The 24,286-nt window shown below is 41.9% G+C and overlaps 1 pseudogene; it reads right to left on the reverse strand.

The window, feature by feature from the left end:
- Window positions 1-22,981: 22,981 nt before the first annotated feature.
- Window positions 22,982-24,013, reverse strand: LOC136128546 (actin, cytoplasmic 1-like; annotated as a pseudogene).
- Window positions 24,014-24,286: the final 273 nt, after the last annotated feature.

Consider the following 24,286-nt stretch of genomic DNA (forward strand, 5'->3'; position numbering starts at 1 on the left):
CAACGAATATATGATTACAGACTCATAGGAATACAGACCCAATAAATCTATCAACCAGCATGTTTAAATTATCTTCACACATTTAAATAATATATATTTACAATTCTTTTGCCAAAATATAATTCAATTTCCGTAAACACTGCATAGCCATTTTTAATAAACTCAGATTTCTTAAAACATAGATTTGTTTTCCCTGTTCGCTAATTTTACTTTACACTTTCTATGTGTTCTTTTCATGCTGTGTTTTATCAAAAAAAAAATGTCTCTAGTGAGTTCTAAACTTTTTTTGGTGCCAAAGTCCTCTTTGTTTTTCCCATTTCCAATTGCCGTGGATCCTAACTGGCTTGGTGAGTTCTTTGTTTATTGTTTATTTAAAACAATTTTATGTCCTTGAGGACATTTGAAAGAGCTGTTAAGTGTGACATCAGTACAGCACATCTTCATAAGGATGTTTACACTGATGTGCAGTTTCATACTTTGTACAAACTTTCCTGTATGTTATCTCATTTGGTAGAGCAACGTACAGGTTTGTTATTTTGAAGGTTATGCCACCAGTTAACCAGCCACCCAGAGGCTGTTAGGTACATGGATATACTTCATGGTTTGAAAACAAAAGGCCGACTCACTAAGGACTTCAAGCCACAGCCTCTGGTTTGCAGTCTGTACCCCTTACAAGGTCATGCAAAATACAAACTCCTCCAGAACCAGAGGGGAGGTGGCTGTGAGACAGGCTGGGACCTTGAACCCTTTGCTGCAGTGCTTACACCTGGACAGACACCTCCTCCAGCAGCAGAATCCAAAGAAACGTTAAGGGACTAAAAGTAACTGTGTACATGCACAGTTGAGGCAAATTATGAACCACAAGACACAGAAAGACCAAAAACACAACTGCCAACTCTGAGGGGTCCGGAGGAAAAGCAGGGTACTGTGCATGATTCCTGCACACAGCACCATCAAAGGGATGAGGAGACAACTCAAGCCACCCCTCTGGCCCAGCCCATGGATCTGCCCCTACCCTCACTCCATTTAAGGGACCGGCCATGCCCTCCCCACCTCAGAGAGTGGGCAAGGGAACTGATTTCTTGTTTGTGCTGCATCATTAGTCCCAGTAAAGCCTTGCCTAAATTTCTCGTTTGGCACCTTAGCAGTTGCTACTGATTAAGGAGTCCAAGAACCCTGGTCAGGAACAGGTGCACCCAGGTAGATTCAGAGGTGTTCTAATATTCTAGTTCGGAGGTTAAATACCTTCTTTTATATTTTAAAATTTATGTAATTTTAAAAAGAAAAATGATAACCCCTAATATTTCCACAGAATATTATTCAACTTGTTTCACTATGTAAGAAACATTACTCTGCAAAAATACATCTGAGAACCTACAAATGACAGTAGCTGTGAGAGAAGAGAGACACCTTTGGGAGGACTGTGACCTGGCCTTTGATGGAGACGTGATTAACAAACACCCCAGCATAGCTTAACACTCCTGCCTGCCTGCACTCAAATAGAGGGTGTTCTGGAAATTTCCTCATTATAATGCAAACCCAAGAATTGTTTTAAAAAATGCTATCAGAATTGATACGGAATTCAAGTAACACATCAGGATTAAAGATATTTCTCCAAAGAGAAATTGCTTTTCTAACAACTATCAAAGAATACTTAACAATATTGAAAGTAAACTTCCCATTTACTGTAACAACAAAAACATAGAATAAGTACACATGGATCTGGAAGTACCTTATGCTAATGAAATAGTAAAAAGAACTACTGATACCACAGAAGTCCACCCACTGGAGTGAAGGGTTTGAGCCACACATCTGGCTTACCAACCTGGGGGTCTGGCAACGGGAGGAGCAATTCCTAGAGAATCAGACTTTGAAGGCTAGTGGGATTTGATTGCAGGCCTTTGGCAGGACTGGGGGAAACAGAGACTACACTCTTGGAGGGCACACAAAGTCGTGTGCAAATCGGGACCCAGGGGAAGGAGCAGTGACCCATAGGAGACTGAACCAGACCTACCTGCTAGTGTTGGAGGGTCTCCGGCAGAGGTGGGGGGCAGCTGTGACTCATCAAGGGAGAAGGACACTGGCAGCAGAAATTAAGGGAAGTACTCCTTGGTGTGAGCCCTCCCAACGGCCACCATTAGCCCCACCAAAGATCCAGGGTAGGCTCCAGTGTTGGGTCACTTCAGGCCAAACAACCAACAAGGAGGGAAGCCAGCCCCACCTATCAGCAGACAAGTGGACTAAAGTTTTACTAAGCTCTGCCCAACAGAGCAACAGCCAGCTCTACCCACTACCAGTGCCTCCCATCAGGAAACTTCCACAAGCCTCTTAGATAGCCTCAACCACCAGAGGGCAGACAGCAGAAGCAAGAAGAACTACAATCCTGCAGCCTGTGGAACAAAAACCACATTCACAGAAAGATAGACAAGATGAAAAGGCAGAGGGCTACATACCAGATGAAGGAACAAGATAAAACCCCAGAAAAACAACTAAATGAAATGGAGATAGGCAATCTTCCAGAAAACGAATTCAGAATAATGACAGTGAAGATGATCCAGGACCTTGGAAAAAGATCGAGAAGATGAAAGAAATGTTTAACAAAGATCTAGAAGAATTAAAGAACAAACAAACATAGATGAACAATACAATAACTGAAATGAAAACTACACTAGAAGGAATCAATAGCAGAATGACTGAGGCAGAAGAATGGATAAGTGACCTGGAAGACAGGATGGTGGAATTCACTCTGTGGAACAGAATAAAGAAAAGAGAATGAAAAGAAACGAAGACAGCCTAAGAGGCCTCTGGGACAACATTAAACGCAACAACATTTGCATTACAGGTGTCCCAGAAGGAGTAGAGAGAGAGAAAGGACCAGAGAAAATATCTGAAGAGATTATAGTCGAAAACTTCCCTAACATGGGAAAGGAAATAGCCACCCAAGTCCAGGAAGCGCAGAGTTCCATACAGGATAATCCCAAGGAGAAACATGCTGAGACACATAGTAATAAAATTGGCAAAAATTAAAGACAAAGAAAAACTGAAAGCAGCAAGGGAAAAATGACAAATAACGTACAAAGGAACTCCCATAAGGTTAACAGCTGATTTCTCAACAGAAACTCTACAAGCCAGAAGGGAGTGGCACGATATACTTAAAGTGATGAAAGGGAAGAAACTACAACCAAGATTACTCTACCAGCAAGGATCTCATTCAGATTCAATGGAGAAATCAAAAGCTTTACGGACAAGCAAAAGCTAAGAGAATTCAGCACCACAAAACCAGCTATACAACAAATGCTAATGGAACTTCTCTAACTGGGAAACACAAGAGAAGAAAAGGACCTAGAAAAACAAACCCAAAATAATAAGAAAATGGTAATAGGAACATACATATCAATAATTACCTTAAACGTGAATGGATTAAATGCTCCAACCAAAAGACACAGGCTCGCTGAATGGATACAAAAACAAGACCCATATATATGCTGTCTACAAGAGACCCACTTCAGACCTAGGGACATATACAGACTGAAAGTGAGGGGATGGAAAAAGATATTCCATGCAAATGGAAATCAAAAGAAAGCTGGAGTAGCAATACTCATCTCAGATAAAATAGACTTTAAAATAAAGAATGTTACAAGAGGCAAGGAAGGACATTATATAATCATCAAGGGATCAATCCAAGAAGAAGATATAACAATTATAAATATATATGCACCCAACACAGAAGGAGCTCAATACATAAGGCAACCGCTAACAGCTCTAAAAGAGGAAATTGATGGTAACACAATAATAGTGGGGGCCTTTAACACCTTACTTATACCAATGGACACATCATCCAAAAAGAAAATTAATAAGGAAACACAAGCTTTAAATGACACAATAGACCAGATAGATTTAATTGATATTTATAGGACATTCCACCCAAAAACATCACATCACACTTTCTTCTCAAGTGCACACAGATCATTCTCCAGGATAGATCACGTCTTGGGTCACAAATCAAGCCTCAGTAAATTTAAGAAAATTGAAATCATATCAAGCATCTTTTCTGACCACAATGCTATAAGATTAGAAATCAATTACAGGGAAAAAAACATAAAAAACACAAACACATGGAGGCTAAACAATAAGTTACTAAATACCAAAGAGATCACTGAAGAAATCAAAGAGGAAATAAAAACATACCTAGAAACAAATGACAATGAAAACACAACGATCCAAAACCTATGGGACACGGCAAAAGCAGTTCTAAGAGGGAAGTTTATAGCAATACAGGCTTACCTCAAGAAACAATAAAAATCTCAAACAATCTAATGTTACACCTAAAGGAACTAGAGAAAGAAGAACAGACAAAACCCAAAGTTAGCAGAAGGAAAGAAATCAACAAGATCAGAGCAGAAATAAATGAAATAGAAACAAAGAAAACAATAGCAAAGATCAATAAAAGTAAAAGCTGGTTATTTGAGAAGATAAAAAAAATGGATAAACCATTAGCCAGACTCATCAAGAAAAAGAGGGAGAGGACTCAAACCAATAAAATTAGAAATGAAAAAGGAAAAGTTACAAGAGACACCACAGAAATACAAAGCATCCTAAGAGACTACTACAGGCAACTCTATGCCAATAAAATGGACAACCTGGAAGAAATGGACAAATTCTTAGAAAGGTATAACCTTCCAAGACTGAACCAGGAAGAAACAGAAAATATGAACAGACCAGTCACAAGTAATGAAATTGAAACTGTGATTAAAAATCTTCCAACAACCAAAAGTTCAGGACCAGATGGTTTCACAGGTGAATTCTATCAAACATTTAGAGAAGAGCTAACACCCATCCTTCTCAAACTCTTCCAAAAAATTTCAGAGGAAGGAACACTCCCAAACTCATTCTATGAGGCCACCATCACCCTGATACCAAAACCAGACAAAGATACTACAAAAAAAGAAAATTACAGACCAATATCACTGAAGAATATAGATGCAAAAATCCTCAACAAAATACTAGCAAACAGAATCCAACAACACATTAAAAGGATCATACACCATGATCAAGTGGGATTTATCCCAGGATGCAAGGATTCTTCAATATACACAAATCAATCAATGTCATACACCATATTAACAAATTGAAGAATAAAAACTATATGATCACCTCAATAGATGCAGAAAAATCTTTTGTCAAAATTCAATGCCGATTTATGATAAAAACTCTCCAGAAAGTGGGCACAGAGGGAACCTACCTCAACATAATAAAGGCCATATACGACAAACACACAGCAAACATCATTCTCAATGGTGAAAAAATGAAAGCATTTCCTCTAAGATCAGGAAAAAGACAAGGATGTCCACTCTCACCACTATTATTCAACATAGTTTTGGAAGTCGTAGCCACAGCAATCAGGGAAGTAAAAGAAATAAAGGGAATACAAATTTGAAAAGAAGAAGTAAAACTGTCCCTGTTTGCAGATGACATGATATTATACATAGAGAATCCTAAAGATGCTACCAGAAAACTACTAGAGCTAATCAATGAATTTGGTGAAGTTGCAGGATGCAAAATTAATGCACAGAAATCTCTTGCATTCCTATACACTAATGAAGAAAAATATGAAAGAGAAATTAAGGAAACACTCCCATTTACCACTGCAACAAAAAGAATAAAATACCTAGGAATAAACTTACCTAGGGAGACAAAAGATCTGTATGCAGAAAACTATAAGACACTGATGAAAGAAATTAAAGATGATAAAAACAGATGGAGAGATATATCATGTTCTTGGATTGGAAGAATCAACATTGTGAAAATGACTATACTACCCAAAGCAATCTACAGATTCAATGTAATCCCTATCAAATTACCAATGGCATTTTTTACAGAGCTAGAACAAAAAATCTTAAAATTTGTATGAGGACGCAAAAGACCCTGAATAGCCAAAGCAATCTTGAGGGAAAAAAACAGAGCTGGAGGAATCAGACTCCCTGAAATCAGATTATACTACAAAGCTACAGTAATCAAGATAGTATGGTACTGGCACAAAAACAGAAATACAGATCAATGGAAAAGGATAGAAAGCCCAGAGACAAACCCATGCACATATGGTCACCTTATCTTTGATAAAGGAGGCAAGAATATACAGTGGAGAAAACATAGCCTCTTCAATAAGTGGTGCTGGGAAAACTGGACAGCTACATGTAAAAGAATGAAATTGGAACACTCCCTAACACCATACACAAAAATAAACTCAAAATGGATTAAAGACCTAAATGTAAGACCGGACACTACAAAACTCTTAGAGGAAAACATGAGAAGAACACTCTGACATAAATCACAGCAAGATATTTTTCGACCCACCTCCTACAGTAATGGATATAAAAACAAAAATAAACAAATGGAACATAATGAAACCTAAAAGCTTTTGCACAGCAAAGGAAACCATAAATGAGACGAAAAGACAACCCTCAGAATGGGAGAAAATATTTGCAAATGAATCATCGGACAAAGGATTAAGCTCCAAAATATATAACAGCTCATGCAACTCAAAATTATAAAACAACCCGATCCAAAAATGGGCAGAAGACCTAAATAGACATTTCTCCTAAGAGGACATATAGATGGCCAAGAGGCACATGAAAAGCTGCTCAGCATCACTAATTATTAGAGAAATGCAAATCAAAACTACAATGAGGTATCACCTCACACCAGTTAGAATGGGCATCATCAGAAAATCTACAAACAAGAAATGCTGGAGAGGGTGTGGAGAACAGGGAACCCTCTTGCACTGTTGGTGGGAATGTAAATTGATACAGCCACTATGGAGAACAGTATGAAGGTTCCTTAAAAAACTAAAAATAGAACTACCATACGACCCAGCAATCCCACTACTGGGCATATACCCAGAGAAAACCATAATTCAAAAAGACACACGCACCCCAATGTTCATCGCAGCTCTATTTACAATAGCCACGTCATGGAAGCAACCTAAATGCCCATCGACAGACGAATGGATAAAGAAGATGTGGTATATATATACAATGGAATATTACTCAGCCATAAAAAGGAACAAAATTGGGTCATTTGTAGAGACGTTGACGGATCTAGAGACTGTCATATAAAGTAAGTCAGAAAGAGAAAAACAAATATCATATATTAACACATATAGGTGGAACCTAGAAGAGTGGTACAGATGAACCGGTCTGCAGGGCAGAAATCGAGACACAGATGTAGAGAACAAACGTATGGACGCCAAGGGGGGAAATGGCAGGGGTCGGTGGGGGGGGGGTGGCGGTGAATTGGGAGATTGGAATTGACATATATACACTGATGTGCATAAAATGGATGACTAATAAGAAAATAAATAAATAAATAAACAAACATTTTTTTAAAAAAATGGGAGTACTGCATCCATGGAGAAATGAGACCAACCTGTAAAAGAAAAAGAAAAAAAATAAGAACTATTACTTTTTATCTCAATTCTGTATGCTTTTTACACAGACTCCTCCTAATTCTCACAACTCCACCAGGTGGCTGTTATGTCCCACTGGGACCAGTGGAAAATGAGGTCAGGACAATTGAGTAAACTGTCAGATGACACAGCTCTCAGCAGAGTCAGGCTAGGAACCTTTGTCCTTCTTCAAAGCCTCTTCAAAGTCTCTTCAGTCCCCACCATCCTTTGATCAGCACGACCCATACAGAGGAAGCTGCAAGATACTGCAGAGGGTGCTCGAACTGAATATAGATTCATCAATGTTCCCAGATGGGAAAACTGGATAGTAAAAAGAAACCTTTTTTTTTTTTCTCAAAATAACATACAGATTTAATGTAATATCAATCAAAATCCCAATGGGACCTTCTTTTGGAGGGGGATAGCTTTTTTGCGGAAATGTTACTCCTAAGTTCATCGATATGCATAAACAGGGAATCAACGCACTATCTTAGCTCTGCCCCCTCCTTCCAAGCTGATGAGAAAGCAGTAGAAGACTTTAAAAGCCATAAAGCCACAGGAACAATACAAGAGATAACGACAATGAATGAGATAATCCACATATTTTTTTGAACACTGGATGGTGGGGGGATAAGTGATTTAAAAAATAAAATGCAGAGAGCAAAGAACTAGCCCAAAGAAAGGGCAGTCAGTAGGAAACAAGCCAATTCACATCACAAAATCAAAGAAAGTTCCAGAACTGAAAGGGAGAGAAGAGGGGGCCAATAATAGGAGAAAGTGTATATAGAGTAAGCTGCCCTCTTCCCCACCACAGCAATAAATAGAAAGCTTATTTTCAGAGGAAATTTTTGAAAAGAACCTCCAGTTTTTGAGGCACCAGGCACAGAAGAGGGGAGAGGTGCATCAGTGAACTAAAGGATGCTGACCTCTGCCTGTCCCAGCTCCCAGAACTCTGGCAATCAAGCTCTGACCCACAGGAAGAAGTCTGGAGACTGCTTCTCCAGGAGAAAATGACCAGCCCGAGGGAAATACCTACAGATGTTAGGATTAGCAGCCTCTTCCAAAAGTGAGGTCCACCAACTGATAGACTGTCTCATTCTTAAATATGACCAGATAACCAAGGATGACCAGATATTTTAAGCAAGCTTCTAACAGGAAATACAGAGATGAAAACAAATAGGCATGTTAAAAGAATTTGGAAGAAACAAACATCAAGGAGCAGAAGAAAACTAACGACAACAACAAAAAAAGTAATGGTATGCCTTTATATGAGAGAGTTGGTCCATGAAAGGAGAACAAATATATAAATAAATAATAGTTAAATCTTTATTAAAAAAACAGAGTCTGTAAAAATAACAGTAAATAAAGCTCTCAAAAATTAAAAATAAAAGATTCGCCTCTCCACCATGTAATTTTTAGAAAAATCCTATGGAGCCTCAGTTCCAGATTGTTATTATGATGTTAATTTATGTGTCTTATTTAAGGATTTTCTTGTTCATAGTTATATTAAAGTTCCACACATTTCAAAACATATTTTGGCTTACCTATGAGATTACCAGTTTCAGTGCTATTTCGGGCACGCACTTTCCCTTTCATTGGTTCTATATTCCAATGGATTTTAATGAACATTTTTTCCAGAAATAATGCACTGATAGACTATTTCCTAAGAATTGACACGTCACAAGGTGTATTTCTTTTGTGCTGTACAAGTACTGGCTTGTCTCTACGAATTACTCTAGGTCCACAATCCTGATGAATCTTGTTCCTTTGTCAGCAGGCAGCGTGGCAAATGAGCTATCTGCCAACACTACTGGTCTCCTCCATTTTTAAAAAATTTAAATGTTGATAGAATTTTTCTCTTTACCCGTGAAATTAAAACATATTGTTAGGATATGTATATGTTGTCTGTCTTTTTCAATACCTTATATAGGCTTGGGAGGATTTTTTCACCAGAAACCTCAAATCTTTCTTTAGCACAGATAAATTTTCTTTTATATATCTTTAAATATTACTACTTCCCCATCTGCTCCATGTTAAGAGTGGATGAGGGGAATAAACATATGTTAGATACACTAAATCTATCCTCTCACTTATCTTTTATAATTCCTACTTATTTATATTTTCACTCTATGTTCTGTGAATGTTCCTCAAAATAGTTTCTAAATCCCCATTTCAATTTTTAGCAGTGTTTAATTGGTATTTGTTGCCAATATTGGTGGGACTTTTCCAGCAATCAAATTTTCAATTTCCTTTTGCATAGCGGTCTACTTTTTTAGCACAATATCCCCCTCAACTTTCCTCGAGGTTGGTAATTGGGGTGTATTTAAATGTCTCTTCCGTTTAGATTAATTCTATTTAATGCATTTTCTCTGAACAATCAACATCTCCACCAATTTGCCCTGCTACTTTACTCCAACATAAAATAAAAAGTTAAAAAAAAAAACTTCCAGTTTAAAAAAGAAAAGATTCCTTATTGTTTGCCCATGTTTATCAAAGGAAAGTGTAAATCAATCTTTCTCTGTGCCAGTGCTAAAGTTTGTCACGTAAACCCCAAAGTAATCTGAGATAAATGTTGTTATCCTCCCTGAGTGTCACCTGGAGGTGAAAAGACATAGGTTGCTGTGCTGAGTTAGGGATTCTGTCCAAACTGCTGAGGTCTTTTCGGCCCCTCAACCCCACTGGCTCTCCTAGCCTCTGATTGGGACCACAGGTTCATCTGTGCAGTCAGAGCTGCAGGTACCCAGAGGAAGTCTGGGAAGAGACCAAGAACCAATTTTTCTTTCTCTTTTCTCTGTATTTATTTATTTTTAAATTTTTTGGACGTGCCCTGCAGCATGTGGGATCTTAGTTCCCCGACCAGGGATGCAACCCGAACCCCCTGCGGTGGAAGCGTGGAGTCTTAACCACTGGGCCACCAGGGAAGTCCCTCTCTGTATTTACTCTGCAAGTGCAGAGTCAGTGGAGACCTCCTGTCTTCTACCCAGGTGGGAGCCAGCCAGGGCCCAGACCCATGTCCATGTAACTAGCCAGGCAGCCACCAAGTAATGCTGGGGGTGAGACTACAGCTGTCCATGGGGGATGCTCAGGGACAACTATCGAAGTCCTTCTTCTCCCACCCCACCCTCCCAACCTCAGTGGCTCAAGGGCAGGAGTTTGCAGGGTCGCCCAGGACACCCATCTTCTCTGGACTCCCTGCTTGGCCTGTACTGGTCTGAGGATCAAAAGCCGCTGATTGACTTCTTGGTCATTCTACTCTCATCTTTAAAATGGTGGTTCAGTGATGCTACCCTTCCATGTTAAAAATAAATATATCTGAAATCAATTGTTAATATTATTAAGCAGACATGTAGCTAAAAGCTTAGGTCCTGGACTAAGATAACCTTGGTTCAAATCCTGGCTTTAAAAATTATTTCGTGAGTGCTTCCCTGGTGGCGCAGTGGCTGGGAGTCCGCCTGCCGATGCAGGGGACGCGGGTTCGTGCCCCGGTCCGGGAAGATCCCACGTGCCGCGGGAGCGGCTGGGCCCGTGAGCCATGGCCGCTGAGCCTGCGCGTCCGGAGCCTGTGCTCCGCAACGGGAGAGGCCACAACAGTGAGAGGCCCGCATACCACAAAAAAAAGAAAAAAAATTACGTGAACTTGAGCAAGCTATTTTACTTCTCTAAATATTTCCTTTTCTGTAAATTCAAGATAATAATAGGGTTATTGAGAAGAATAAGGAGATAAGGCATTTGAGGCATTTAGCACAGTGCCTGGTTTGCAGTAAACACAATAGATGTTTGTTGTTATTTTTGACTGACCTCCAGAGTCAGTAAAGCTACCAAGGGATCTAAGATCGACACAGTGGTTTCGAATTGTTTGAGGTATAAATAAAAAGAGGTATAAATAAAAAATTAAGGGCAAAACCATCATCATTTGCAAGTGATATGATAAAGAAATCTCAAGTCTAAACAAATCTACTGTATGAGCATTTTTGTATATAAAAATGTCTGAAAAAAGTTTTAAAGAGTATATCCATAGATTTGTGGGTTTTTTACTTATTTTTAAATAATTTAGGCACATAGAAAAGTTGCAAAAATAGAACAGAGTTCCAGTTTATTTTCTACCAAGTATCCCTTACTGCTAACATCTTATACTATTACCATGATGCATCTGTCAAAACTAAGTATTTGTGCAATACTATAAACTAGAGACTCCATTTGCACGTTTTACTGTCCTTTTTCTGTTCCAAGATCCAATCTGAGGCCCCCGTCCCCCAGTGTATTTGTCATGTCTCCTCGGCCTCCTGTAATCTGTAACAATTCTCCCGTCTGTCTTCCCTTGTCTTTCGTGACCTTGACACTTTTACAGAATGCTTGTCAGTTGTCTTGTAGGATACCCCTCTTTTTGGGTCTGATATTTTCTCACGATTAGATCGAGGTTGTGTGTTTTGCACAAGTATGCCTGTTAGTGATGCGTTCCTCTCAGTGCATCCTGTGGGGAGGTCAACATGTTTTACTAGTGGTGATATCAACTTTGATCACTTGGTTAAGGTGATGTTTGCTATAAACTTATTTTCTTCCGTCTGTAATCAGTAAATCCTTGGTGAGAGATGCATTGATAGTATACAAATATCGTGTTCCTCCTCAAACTTTCACCCTCTAATTTTAGCATCCATCCACAGATCCTACCCGAAACAATAATTATAGGGATGCTCGGTGATATTCGCTTTCCTTTTTTTCTTCTGTATTTACCGACCGGAATTCTCCTGTAAGGAAGAGCTGTCCCTAAATGTTTGAGACCCACTGAGTTTCAGAGCTGGAGGAGACTTAGGGTCTTCTGAGATCTCAGATGCCAGCAGCTTTGGCATCACCAGAGCACTTGTTAGAAATGCAGAATCTCAGGCCCCACCGGGACCTACTGGAACAGACTCTGCATTTTAACAAGATTCTTGAGTGATTCATGTGCTTCAAAGCTCATTTTAGCTCCACATTAATGCACTTGATAATTGAGGTCACACTTGGAATGAGTGGCAGGGGCAGCCAACGCTCCGTCTCGTGACTCCCAATGCATGCTCCTCTTCTAACTTGGCTGACCCGTTCCCAAAAGAAATCCAGAGCACTCAGGCTTTGAGCTCGGAGCAGAATTTAAATAGTTAACACTGTTGTATCTATCTGCCTACCTATTCATTCTTAGGCAAGCTAGTCAACCTCTCTGAACTTCAGTTTCTGTATCTGTCAATTGATGGAAATATTAAATTACATTAAGGATAACAGTGAAGACAAGAGATAACATGTGGAAAGCACCTGGTGGAGTAAGCCGGCACCTGACAGACCCAGATGTGCATGCAGATGTGGCCCAGCTGTCGGGAGTGCTATCCATACACCCCTTCAGCTGTGTCTTCGGCCCTTCCAGGGTCTGCCTCGGTGGTAGAGAGCTGCCTCACCCAAGGTCAGGCCCTTCCAGTGGTGACCCGTATCCAAAGACAGGAATAGCAAGGCCCAGCCATTCTGGTCCCACATTATAACTCTGACAACCACTTCAGCTCCAGAGGCACACTCGGCTAAACATCCTAAACACCGAATCCCATCTCAGAGTCCATTTCTAGGGTGCAAACTGCCGTAGGATACAAAATAGATTCTTAAGAATCGGGAACAACTATTATGAATATGATCGCTATGCCTCGGGGATAACCTTTGCATACTGTCCATATCACTAAATACAAATTGACCCAAATATGTATTAAACACCTATAATGCATCTGGCACAGTGCTAGTTATAGAAATGTAGAGTGCAACAAAACGATGCTTGCTGTCAAATAGGGAAGACTGAAAACTAAACAAGACCGTGCAATTAACCAAAACACCATTTTGGCAAAATTACTGTTGCCAGTGGCTGGTCCCTTCTCAATCCAAACTCTCCTAATATTTGAATCCTGATACAGCACCATCAAGGACTACCCATCACTGGAGAACCGTGGAGTTGGGAGGTGGAAGGTCACCAATTGCTTTCTAACAACAAAAAAATATAAAATAAAGACACGACCTGATTTTAAACTAAAGAAACTGAACAGCTGTTTCCTGGACAACTCTTTGCTTATCCTTGATACAAAAAAGTCCACAGATAGGTGTCAGCAAGTTCCAGACATCCAAATCACAAAGAATGTGAAACTGAGTTTTCCAGCCCTGCTTTTAAAAGCACCTTTAAATGTTTCTCTACACCTTCATTCCAGCTGTTCTGTGATAACAAAAGGAAAACTACATTGTGTTTCTATTGCGACGGAATGTGCCTGAAAGCCAAGTGAGATCAAGTTTCTTCAAGAAAAGGGCAAAATTGCACTCTGTCACTATTTCAACAGGCAGAAATTGTGTAAAGCTCAATTATTTACTCTGATGAAAGCTCTCTTAGCCTGAAGTGTTGTTAAAACACACACCCACACCACATTACCACATGATTAAATCTTCATTACCATGAGAAAAATCAGAACAGGCACGTTAAAATGCTCACCTGGGCACTACCTATGATTCTGGAGCTCTGGCTTTGAGAGCTTACTAAAGATTTCCTTGGATGACAGACAACCTAAATAGTCTTTCACAGAAAATTTAAAAAGTACAAAATTTCCATGACCTACTCCTGTCCAGAGGCAAGTCCCTCAAGGGGTACACCATTCTACTAGCACATAAAGCAGCCTTCAAATAGTTGTTAGAAGCAATAAGGCCCCTGACCACAGAGTGCCAAATAACCCAGTTCTGTGTCCCAATTTGATAATCTCTATGACCAACTCATGTTCTCTGCCTTGGTTTTTCCCCACAGTGTGTGGACGTGGGGCTTGGCCAGTGCCCTGCTACCGAGGGCTGCTGATCTACCCCACTTGTCTTCCTGGTTTGTAAACGAGTGGAGTGGCTGTACCCAGAGGAGCTTGTCCATTACACTGCCCCTATTTCTCTGCTTCAGAAGCTTCTCTCCTTAAAAACACGGCGCCAAATTCTGCTCTGGAACCACCAGGTGAATATACCCCCAGGGATTCGGAACTGTTGCAATGATGCTGGGGCCAGACTTCAGACTATACTACAAAGCTACAGGAATCAAGACAGTATGGTACTGGCAGAAAAACAGAAAGATAGATCAATGGAACAGGATAGAAAGCCCAGAGATAAATCCATGCACATATGGTCACCTTATCTTTGATAAAGGTGGCAGGAATGTACAGTGGAGAAAGGACAGCCTCTTCAATAAGTGGTGCTGGGAAAACTGGACAGGTACATGTAAAAGTATGAGATTAGATCACTCCCTAACACCATACACAAAAATAAGCTCAAAATGGATTAAAGACCTAAATGTAAGGCCAGAAACTATCAAACTCTTAGAGGAAAACATAGGCAGAACACTCTATGACATAAATCACAGCAAGATCCTTTCTGACCCACCTCCTAGAGAAATGGAAATAAAAACAAAAATAAACAAATGGGACCTAATGAAACTTAAAAGCTTTTGCACAGCAAAGGAAACCATAAACAAGACAAAAAGACAACCCTCAGAATGGGAGAAAATATTTGCAAATGAAGCAACTGACAAAGGATTAATTTCCAAAATTTACAAGCAGCTCATGCAGCTCAATAACAAAAAAACAAACAACCCAAGCCAAAACTGGGCAGAAGACCTAAATAGACATTTCTCCAAAGAAGATATACAGACTGCCAACAAACACATGAAAGAATGCTCAACATCATTAATCATTAGAGAAATGCAAATCAAAACTACAATGAGATATCATCTCACACCAGTCAGAATGGCCATCATCAAAAAATCTAGAAACAATAAATGCTGGAGAGGGTGTGGAGAAAAGGGAACACTCTTGCACTGCTGGTGGGAATGTGAATTGGTTCAGCCACTATGGAGAACAGTATGGAGGTTCCTTAAAAAACTACAAATAGAACTACCATACGACCCAGTAATCCCACTACTGGGCATATACCCTGAGAAAACCAAAATTCAAAAAGAGTCATGTACCAAAATGTTCATTGCAGCTCTATTTACAATAGCCCGGAGATGGAAACAACCTAAGTGCCCATCATCGGATGAATGGATAAAGAAGGTGTGGCACATATATACAATGGAATATTACTCAGCCATAAAAAGAAACGAAATTGAGCTATTTGTAATGAGGTGGATAGACCTAGAGTCTGTCATACAGTGAAGTAAGTCAGAAAGAAAAAGACAAATACCGTATGCTAACACATATATATGGAATTTAAGGGAAAAAAATGTCATGAAGAACCTAGGGGTAAGACAGGAATAAACACACAGACCTACTGGAGAACGGACTTGAGGATATGGGGAGGGGGAAGGGTGAGCTGTGACAGGGAGAGAGAGAGGCATGGACTTGTATATACTACTACCAAACGTAAGGTAGATAGCTAGTGGGAAGCAGCCGCATGGCACAGGGATATCGGCTCGGTGCTTTGTGACCGCCTGGAGTGGTGGGATAGGGAGGGTGGGAGGGAGGGAGATGCAAAAGGGAAGAGATATGGGAACATATGTATATCTGATTCACTTTGTCATAAAGCAGAAACTAACACACCATTGTAAAGCAATTATACCCCAATAAAGATGTTAAAAAAAAAACAATAAGCCTCTAATTTCTAGGTCCATATGTAAATACACCATTCCCTGCTTTTTTTCACCTGTTTAATGCTTATTTCATTATTTATTAATTTAACAGTTTGTACATTGCCTTATAGCCAAAAATATTTTAGTGATGACATAAATACATATAATCCAATCGTTCTCAACCAAGGGGCTATCTTGCTCTCCAGGAAACATTCAGAAACGTCTGGAGAAATTTTTACTTGTTACAACTGGGAGTGAGCGGGGTTGCTACTAGTGGGCAGAGGCCAGGGATGCTGCTAAACGTCCTACAAAGCGTAGGGGCAGATCCCCACAAGGAAGGATTATCTGGCCCACGATGTCAATGGTGCTGAGTTAGAGAAATCCTAAATCCAACGTTATAAAAAATCGAATGGAGGGACCTCCCTGGTGGTCCAGTGGTGAAGAACCCGCCTTCCAACGCAGGAGACGGAAGTTTGATCCCTGGTCGGGGAACTAAGATCCCACATGCCACGGGGCAGCTAAGCCTGCTTGCTGCAGCTACAGAGCCCATGTGCTCTAGAGCCTGCGTGCCACAGTGAAAGATCCCTCGTGCTACAACTAAGACCTGATGCAGCCAGAGATAAAAAAATATTTTTTTAAAAAAGTGAATGGAAAAGCAAATAAGGACAATCCAAACATTAGAAGCAGGATGGTAAAATTCAGTCAGAGGCAAAGATTTTGCTGTAAATGGACCACAGATGTGGCTCTCAGTTTCCTATCAGCCAAACCATAGAGGAACATACCGTGTGATTGAGGAAACTGACCATAAGATAAAAAACAAATCACCAACCACCCTGGGAAAGTTTCTGCTGGACCACAAGCCTGCAAGAATTCTTCCAGAGGCCAGCAGGAAGGAGATACAGAGTGATGGAGAGGACCCCATCTTCCTTCCTAAAGTCCCCAAATGATAAATCCAAGCGTGTTTCAGTGAGGCTAGTTCTCGCAGCAGCCCACAGTGCAAGGATGGGACAAAAATCAACACAAGAGCAAGTCTACAAAGGACAAAAATCAGTAGACCCAAGGTCCACATCTACTTAGTTTTCTTTTGCTCTTTTCTGCCCTTGGGGTAACCTGGAGAATAAAAAGTGTTGGGTAGGCCATAGATCTTTCAGGAAATGTTTTATGTGCCCTGTTTCTCACAACCACACCCTGATAATGCTTGGGCAGTGGAGAGTTTGAAGTTATCTTCTGTGGCAATAAATTAGAATAGACTTTTCCATTAAGGGATTTCCAGAGGAGTCAACTGAAAGAGCTCACAAGCAGCTAATGCAACACAAGGGACACTCACAGCAGGAAGACACACAGCCATTCCATCTAGAAATTGTTCATTAAGATATAAGAAAAAAGGAGATTAGATTGAGTTCACACAGCTTAACCCATAATCCAATCAATCAATATCTCAAGATTCAAAGGCCAAGGAAAAATTACTTAAAAAGTGTAAAATAAATCCTATTGAGGATAAACCAGTAATTTATTTTGGAAAAATGTAGAATATCTACTTTATGCTATGCACCAAAAACACAGCTCATATATTTAAAGATTCAAATGTTAAAAAATAAAGCCAATGGGCTTCCCTGGTTGTGCAGTGGTTAAGAATCCGCCTGCCAATGCAGGGGACACGGGTTCGAGCCCTGGTCCAGGAAGATCCCACATGCCATGGAGCAACTAAGCCCGTGCGCCACAACTACTGAGCCTGCGCTCTAGAGCCTGCGAGCCACAACTACTGAGCCTGTGTGCCACAACTACTGAAGCCCGCGTGCCTAGAGCCCATGCTCCACAACAAGAGAAGCCACTGCAATGAGAAGCCCACACACTGCAACGAAGAGTAGCCCCTGCTCGCCGCAAACAGAGAAAGCCCGCGTGCAGCAACGAAAACCCACTGCAGCCAAAAAAAAAAAAAAAATGTTGCTACTACTTCTGTTTTAAAAAAATAAATAAAATAAAGCCAAGAAATAACTAAAAGGACATATGTGCATATTATTTATGTCTAAATTCATGTTATCCATCCATCTATCCTTAGAAAGAAGGCATTTCAAGTTTGTGCTTCTTGCAAAGCAAGAAAGTAGTAAGTAAAATATTGATAATTTTATTAAATAAGACTTAATTGCCATAAAATGCATCAAAAATGCCATAAAACCCAGGACCCAGATTTTAATGTCTAACTTCATTCTCCAGTAAAAGAAACCACCTCCTTGGAGAAATGGCTGATTCTAGGACTGAAACAGGAAAGACTCATGATGAACCTGGGTGCCTTTTTTGTTTTTTTCTCTGGCCGCACCACGTGGCATGTGGGATCTTAGTTCCCCGATCAGGGATCGAACCCATACCCCCTGCCTTGGAAGCGTGGAGTCTCGACCACTGGACCACCAGGGAAGCCCCCTGAGTGTCTTTTATAGTGCCAGAAAGTAAGGAAATGATAAAAAAAAAAAAAAAAAAAAACACACACACAATGGTGAACATGTCAAAAGGACATGGGAGTCAACTGAAAGAGCTCCCAATGGCCAAATCTGGGACAATTGGAGCAACAAAATAAATAATGGATCACTGGATTATAACTTGAAATATAAAATAAATACACGAGTCCATACTGACATAAATGATTGAATCAACTAATAAGTGGAGGAGAAGGGACAAATCTGTGGAGAAGAATTCTAAATAATTTATGTAGGTACTCTGCCCACAGGAGGTGAAAGCATAGTCCTGACTCCTTGTGTGTGAGCTGTACATAGATGACTTCTTTCCAAAAAGCACTGTGTGGAAAGGGGAAGAAAGAGGAACTTTACAGTGGAAAAACCTGACAAGCACCATCTCAGGCAGCTGATCAAGGTCAGCATCAACAGTGACAAACTAGTCACACTGATAGCACGTACCTTTGATATGACGTGATGAAAACGGCACTTCACCTCTGTGGTCTTCCAACTCAAAACACATAACCCCAGGCTAATCGTGAGAAAGTTCAGACAGAGGGACATGCTACCAATACCTGACCAGTACTCCTCAAAACTGTCAAGATCATCAAAAACAAGGAAAGTGAGATACTGTCGCAAGAAGAGGAGCCTAAGAAGGCAAGAGGACTGAATGCAATGTTGTATCCTGGGCTTAATGAATGGAGGTGTGGGGGTGAAACCGAGCAGGACCCTGTGGGGCTCCTGGGCATGGAAGCCTTTCTGTGTCCCCCATTTCTTGTTTGTAGGGAATAGACTCCAGCCTCCATGACCTTCCCTGAGTTCCAAAGGGCATATTTGAACAGTTGCTAATCAGCGAAGGGAGGGGCAGCCAAGAAACAATAGTGCAGCCTTGGGGCAGGGTCCTGGTTCTGCCTCAAGGGATACACATAACAATATCTCTGAGCTCTTTACACAGCTAAAACCCCCAACAAATGGAAGATGTTAGCATTCTTCATTCCAGAGAAGACCACCTGAAGTCAGAATAAAGGAACCAGAGAAGCTCATCAGGAGACCTCCTGAGACCAGATTAAAGGGGTGCAGGCCCTGCACACACCCTAATCTTATTAGCAGCCCCAGCCTTGAACCATTGCTATAAAACTCCTCACCAAATCCTCCCAGGTTGGAACACACAGTTTTGAGAGGCACAAGCCCGTTGTGTCTCCCTATACCTGGCAAAGCAATAAAGCTATTTTCTACTTCACCCAAAACTCTGTCTCCAAGATTCAATTTGTCACCAGTGCACAGAGGCTGAGTTTTCAGCATAAGGGGCTTCCTTTTAACAAACAGGATAAGCCACACTATGCATACGTAGCCCCAGGACCATGCCTTCTCAGGGTTAATGAGGATAAATAAACCAAGCCTCAGAATGTCCTGGGAAACTGCCAATAGCAGAAGGTCTCCACATGTCCCTTAAGTGCTCCTCTATCTACTTTGTAGATTAACCAGGAGAGTAAGGCAAAGTTACTGACACCTAATCAGAAAGGAAAGTGAGGTCTACAATATTTAAATGAATGAGTTGTCCTTTGATTAGAAAGCTGAGAAATCTTTTTAAAATTCAGAAGCATCTTCCCTGAGTTATACAGTGACAAAAAAATTAAACTGTCAACCAGATCTGGGCCAGCCCAGGACCAACCACTGCTCTCAGCCAAACACTGCATCTCCCAAACTCATGTATGTTTTGTGTGTGTGTGGTGTTTTTTATTAAGTTACAGAAAATTTTTAGAAAGATTTAAACTTGCTAAGAAATAGTGGCACCCTTTTCAAATTCTGATTCACGTGTTCTATCACTAAGTGGTTCATTGTGTTTTGCCCGGGGTGTTTGGGGGGGGGTGAGGGAGGATATGTGTGTTTGAGCTCATTAACAGTTCTTTTCAAACTAGGAACTGGAAGATAAACCTCAAGGTGCAGTAGATAAAATCTTAACTTATTAGGAGATAAAAGGGGAAAGCCCTGACTTAAGCTTCAGGGCTCTTCAGAGAGCACCAAGTCTCCCACTGAATCTGACACTTTCTTTCTTCTCAGCCTACGTCCAAGGAGCTTCAGGACACCTGTGTGTAAATTAAGATGAGTGTAGAATGAGCACTTGCTAATAATAGTGAACAATTACTGATACTTATTAAAGGCTACTTATTAAAGGGCCAGTCACAATGTTAATCACATTACATGTATTTCCTCATTTAAGCCAATAACAACCCTAGGAAATGAGTGCAAGAATCATTCCAATTTTACAGAGGAAGAAACTGAAGCTTTAAACTTGCCCAAGGCCCACGGCTAAAAATGGCTGGAGAGTTCACACTCTTGACCTCCACATTCGTCCACTCTGACAGCTGCTTCACAGATCTGCACGTTGTAACAGTGCTGAGAGGTCTATGACCCGATGAAGAGAGTCTGAGGTAACCAGGGAGGAGTGAGGGACCCACAAAGGGGTGGAAAGTCCAAAACCAGGTCACTCATCCAAAGATTATCAGAAGTGGACACTGCCAAAGGGAAAGACAGAGTGGGTAGTGATGTCCCCGGTGCTGACATGTCAGCTTCATCCAAGGTGATGGAGGGAGAAGCTGAGGCATCAGGGAGGTGACAGAGTAACACACATTTCCTTGGGGGCAAGTCCTGTACTTCCCGCTGACTGCACTGAAGGGGCTAAAGTAGAGGAGCCAGACCACTCCTCACAGTTCCCCACCCCGAACCAGCAGGGAGGGAGAGGACTCCCCAGTGAGTGCAGGGGGAGGCCCTACTGTGCTCCCATGGGCTGCTTTTCTTCCCAGCCCAGCAGGTGATGGAGCCAGCTGAGGGCAGGATGGTTGTGGATAGAGCAGCAGGCGGGCTACCAGCTCCATGAAGACCGACACCCTGGGCAAGCAGAAATAGCAGCTGGTCCTAGCAAAGGGTCCTCTTTCCTTCTTTGTGATCAGCACTGGGAACAGGTGGGGCTTGGTGAATCCACGTGGGGTGGGTGGCATCGGTGTTTGTGCCTGTGTTTGGCTCGATAACAAGGGCACCTAGGAGCTCTGTCTCAGAGCTTCCCTCCTTACAGGATGCCTCTCCCCTCCACCCTGGCAGAAGACTCCTCCTGGGGGTAGCAGATCAGATAAGAATTGTGGAGATACAAAAAGGAGAAGAGAGCTTTCAGGGGATGTCAGAGCCAATGTTGGTGACATCACTGAGACAAGGCACAGTGTGGGGTTTCCCGATGAGGGTAGGGGCTCAGGGTTTACAAGAAAGAAAGACCAGGGCCCAGGGACATCATGGGCAATGAAACATAGCTCCACCTCTGGGCACATACAGTGGATGTATGGCCCATGGGCCACTTAGCAGCTGCCTCCATTTCCATATCCACGAAGGCAGGTTAGGTTCAAGCAGGCTGTGGGGCAGGTCAGACCAGAGCTTGGCTAAACATTGCATTACATCCTGAATCTACCCTGATCTCAACCCTGAGACTTGCACCCATTGCTCAAAGCGCTAGGGATGTGGTACTTTGTCTCTCCAGTTGGGAATGATGTGTAATGAGGGGTTTGAGCAAGTCCTCTGCAGTTCTTGGTGGGAAGGGTGTGGTCACTCCACATGCCAGGCTTTTGTGGAGAAAAGCAAAACCCACTCCTACCCCAGGGCATGCGAAGCCATTCTGCCAGGCAGTCAGTCGGGGCTGAGGCATTGTAAGGGAGAAAATACAGGTCCAAGTGGGTGGACAGAATAAAAGGTTGGCAGGGTGTGGGGGAGGGCTAGGAAAAAAACAGAAGCTTCAGGTGCCCTGACCCATTAATTTTGTAAGAATTAATTAAAGTTAATTAATTAATTAATTAAATTTAAATTTGGGGGCAATGATAGAGGTAACTCATTCTGCTCTAGTTGTGACTATAAGGTAGAACCTGGAGCAGCCCGCCCCCAACTACAGCTAAAGGACCCTGGTCAAGTCTTTCTTTTCCCTTAAGGTGTGTATTTTTATTGAAAAGTCTCAGCCAACTCCCTGGGAGACCAAAAATCTTCATACACTGAAAGTTGGATGACAAAATAGGGGTCATGACAACTGACCATTCAAACTGAAACAAAATAAAAAGAGCAAGTGTTCAGGCAGAAGATTCAAAAATTTTGGATTACATAATTTACACAAAAGCAATGCTATCACCCTCCCCTGAGTGAACCTGGGTGAAGTCTGGGCCTTTCTCCTTAGGGAGACATGAGGAGGTGTTTGAGAAGGTATGGAACGTCCTCTAATAATGCATCGCATGATATCCGGAATGACTCTTTAAAAAAGGACAGCCAAAACACTCAGCCACATTGCAGATCTTTGGGGGATGCAACTTCAACTGACTGCTATCACCTTCACCATTCAACTTCTTAAATCCTGAGTCAACCAACAGTAAAAATAAATTTAAATAAATAAATAAACAAATACACCATGCCAATGTCATCTCATTTTCTGCACAAGTCAGGTTTTGTCGAGAAAGGATGTAACACACCGTCTACCTAGAAGCATTTTTGGTGGACAGTGGAGAGGCTAGACTCATGGAACTCCTGCTTGCTGATCCACATCTGCTGTAAGGTAGACAGTGAGCCCAGGATGGAACCACCAATCCATGCAGAGCACTCAGAAGTGTGATGATCTCAGTCTTCATCGTGCTGGGAGTCAGAGTGGGAATCTCCTCTATCCTGTTGGTGAAGCCTGGGTACACAGTGGTCCCACCAGAGAGCACCGTGTTGGAAAAGATGTCACATGTTGTGGACATCAATGTCACACTTCACAATGAAGTTGAAGGTAGTTTCATGGATGCTTCCAGATTCCATGCTCAGGAAGGAAGGCTGGAAGGGCCCCAGGGCAGTGGAACCACTTGTTGCCAATGGTGGTGACTTGGCCTTCAAGGCACACAGCTCTTCTCCAGGGAGGAGCTGGAGGTTGCAGTGACCATCTCCTCTCCAAGTATAGGGCAAAAGAGCAGAGCTTCCCTTGATGTCTTGCACAATTCCCTGCTTGGCCATGTGGAAAAGCTCTGTGAGGTAGTTCCTCAGGTCCCGGTTAAGTCCAGACACAGGATGGTGTGAGGAAAGGCATAGCCCTCGTAGATAGGCACAGTGTACGGGATTTCATTGCTGGACTCCATTACATGCCTGTGGCACAGGCCAGAGGCGTAAAGGACAGCATAGCCTAGATGGCCGTGTACGTGGCTGTGGTGCTGGAGGTCTTCAATATGATCTGGGTCTTCTCCTGGTTGGCCTCAGGGTTCAGGAGGGACTCAGTCAGCAGCATGGGGTGCTCCTCGGGGGCCACATACACTCGCTTTATAATGTGATGCTAGACCTTCTCCTTGATGGGCTATTCAGGGTAGAGTTCCCTCTTACTCTGGGCCCCATCACCCACCTAGGGTGGGTGATGCCCACAGTCATGCTGTGGTTGCCCATGATGGAAGGGAAGACGGCTCCAGGGCCATGATCCTCTGAAAGGCTGGCCCTACACGTGCTGGAGCCACTGTCGACCATCGATGTGGCAATATCATCATCCATGCTGAGCTTACAGGGGGAGAAGTGGCAAGAGGCCAGTGCTTGGTCTTTTGCTCACCCCAAGATAGCAATCAGATAAGGCAAATAACTCAGTCTCCCCTGTCAGTGTACTTGGAATGGCCATGCACTTTTTGCAGATCGAACAAGCAGTTAGTGGCCAGGGAGATTTTTTCCCCAAAGTTCTTCAGGCAGTTGAAGTAACAGCTGCTTAAGGGTGCAGGGGCCAGGCTCCTACAATCACATCCCCAGCTTCTAACTGGGAGGTGAGAGCTGGCA

Source organism: Phocoena phocoena, chromosome 9 (genome assembly GCF_963924675.1).
Source record: "Phocoena phocoena chromosome 9, mPhoPho1.1, whole genome shotgun sequence".
NCBI classification, from domain to species: Eukaryota; Metazoa; Chordata; class Mammalia; order Artiodactyla; family Phocoenidae; genus Phocoena; species Phocoena phocoena.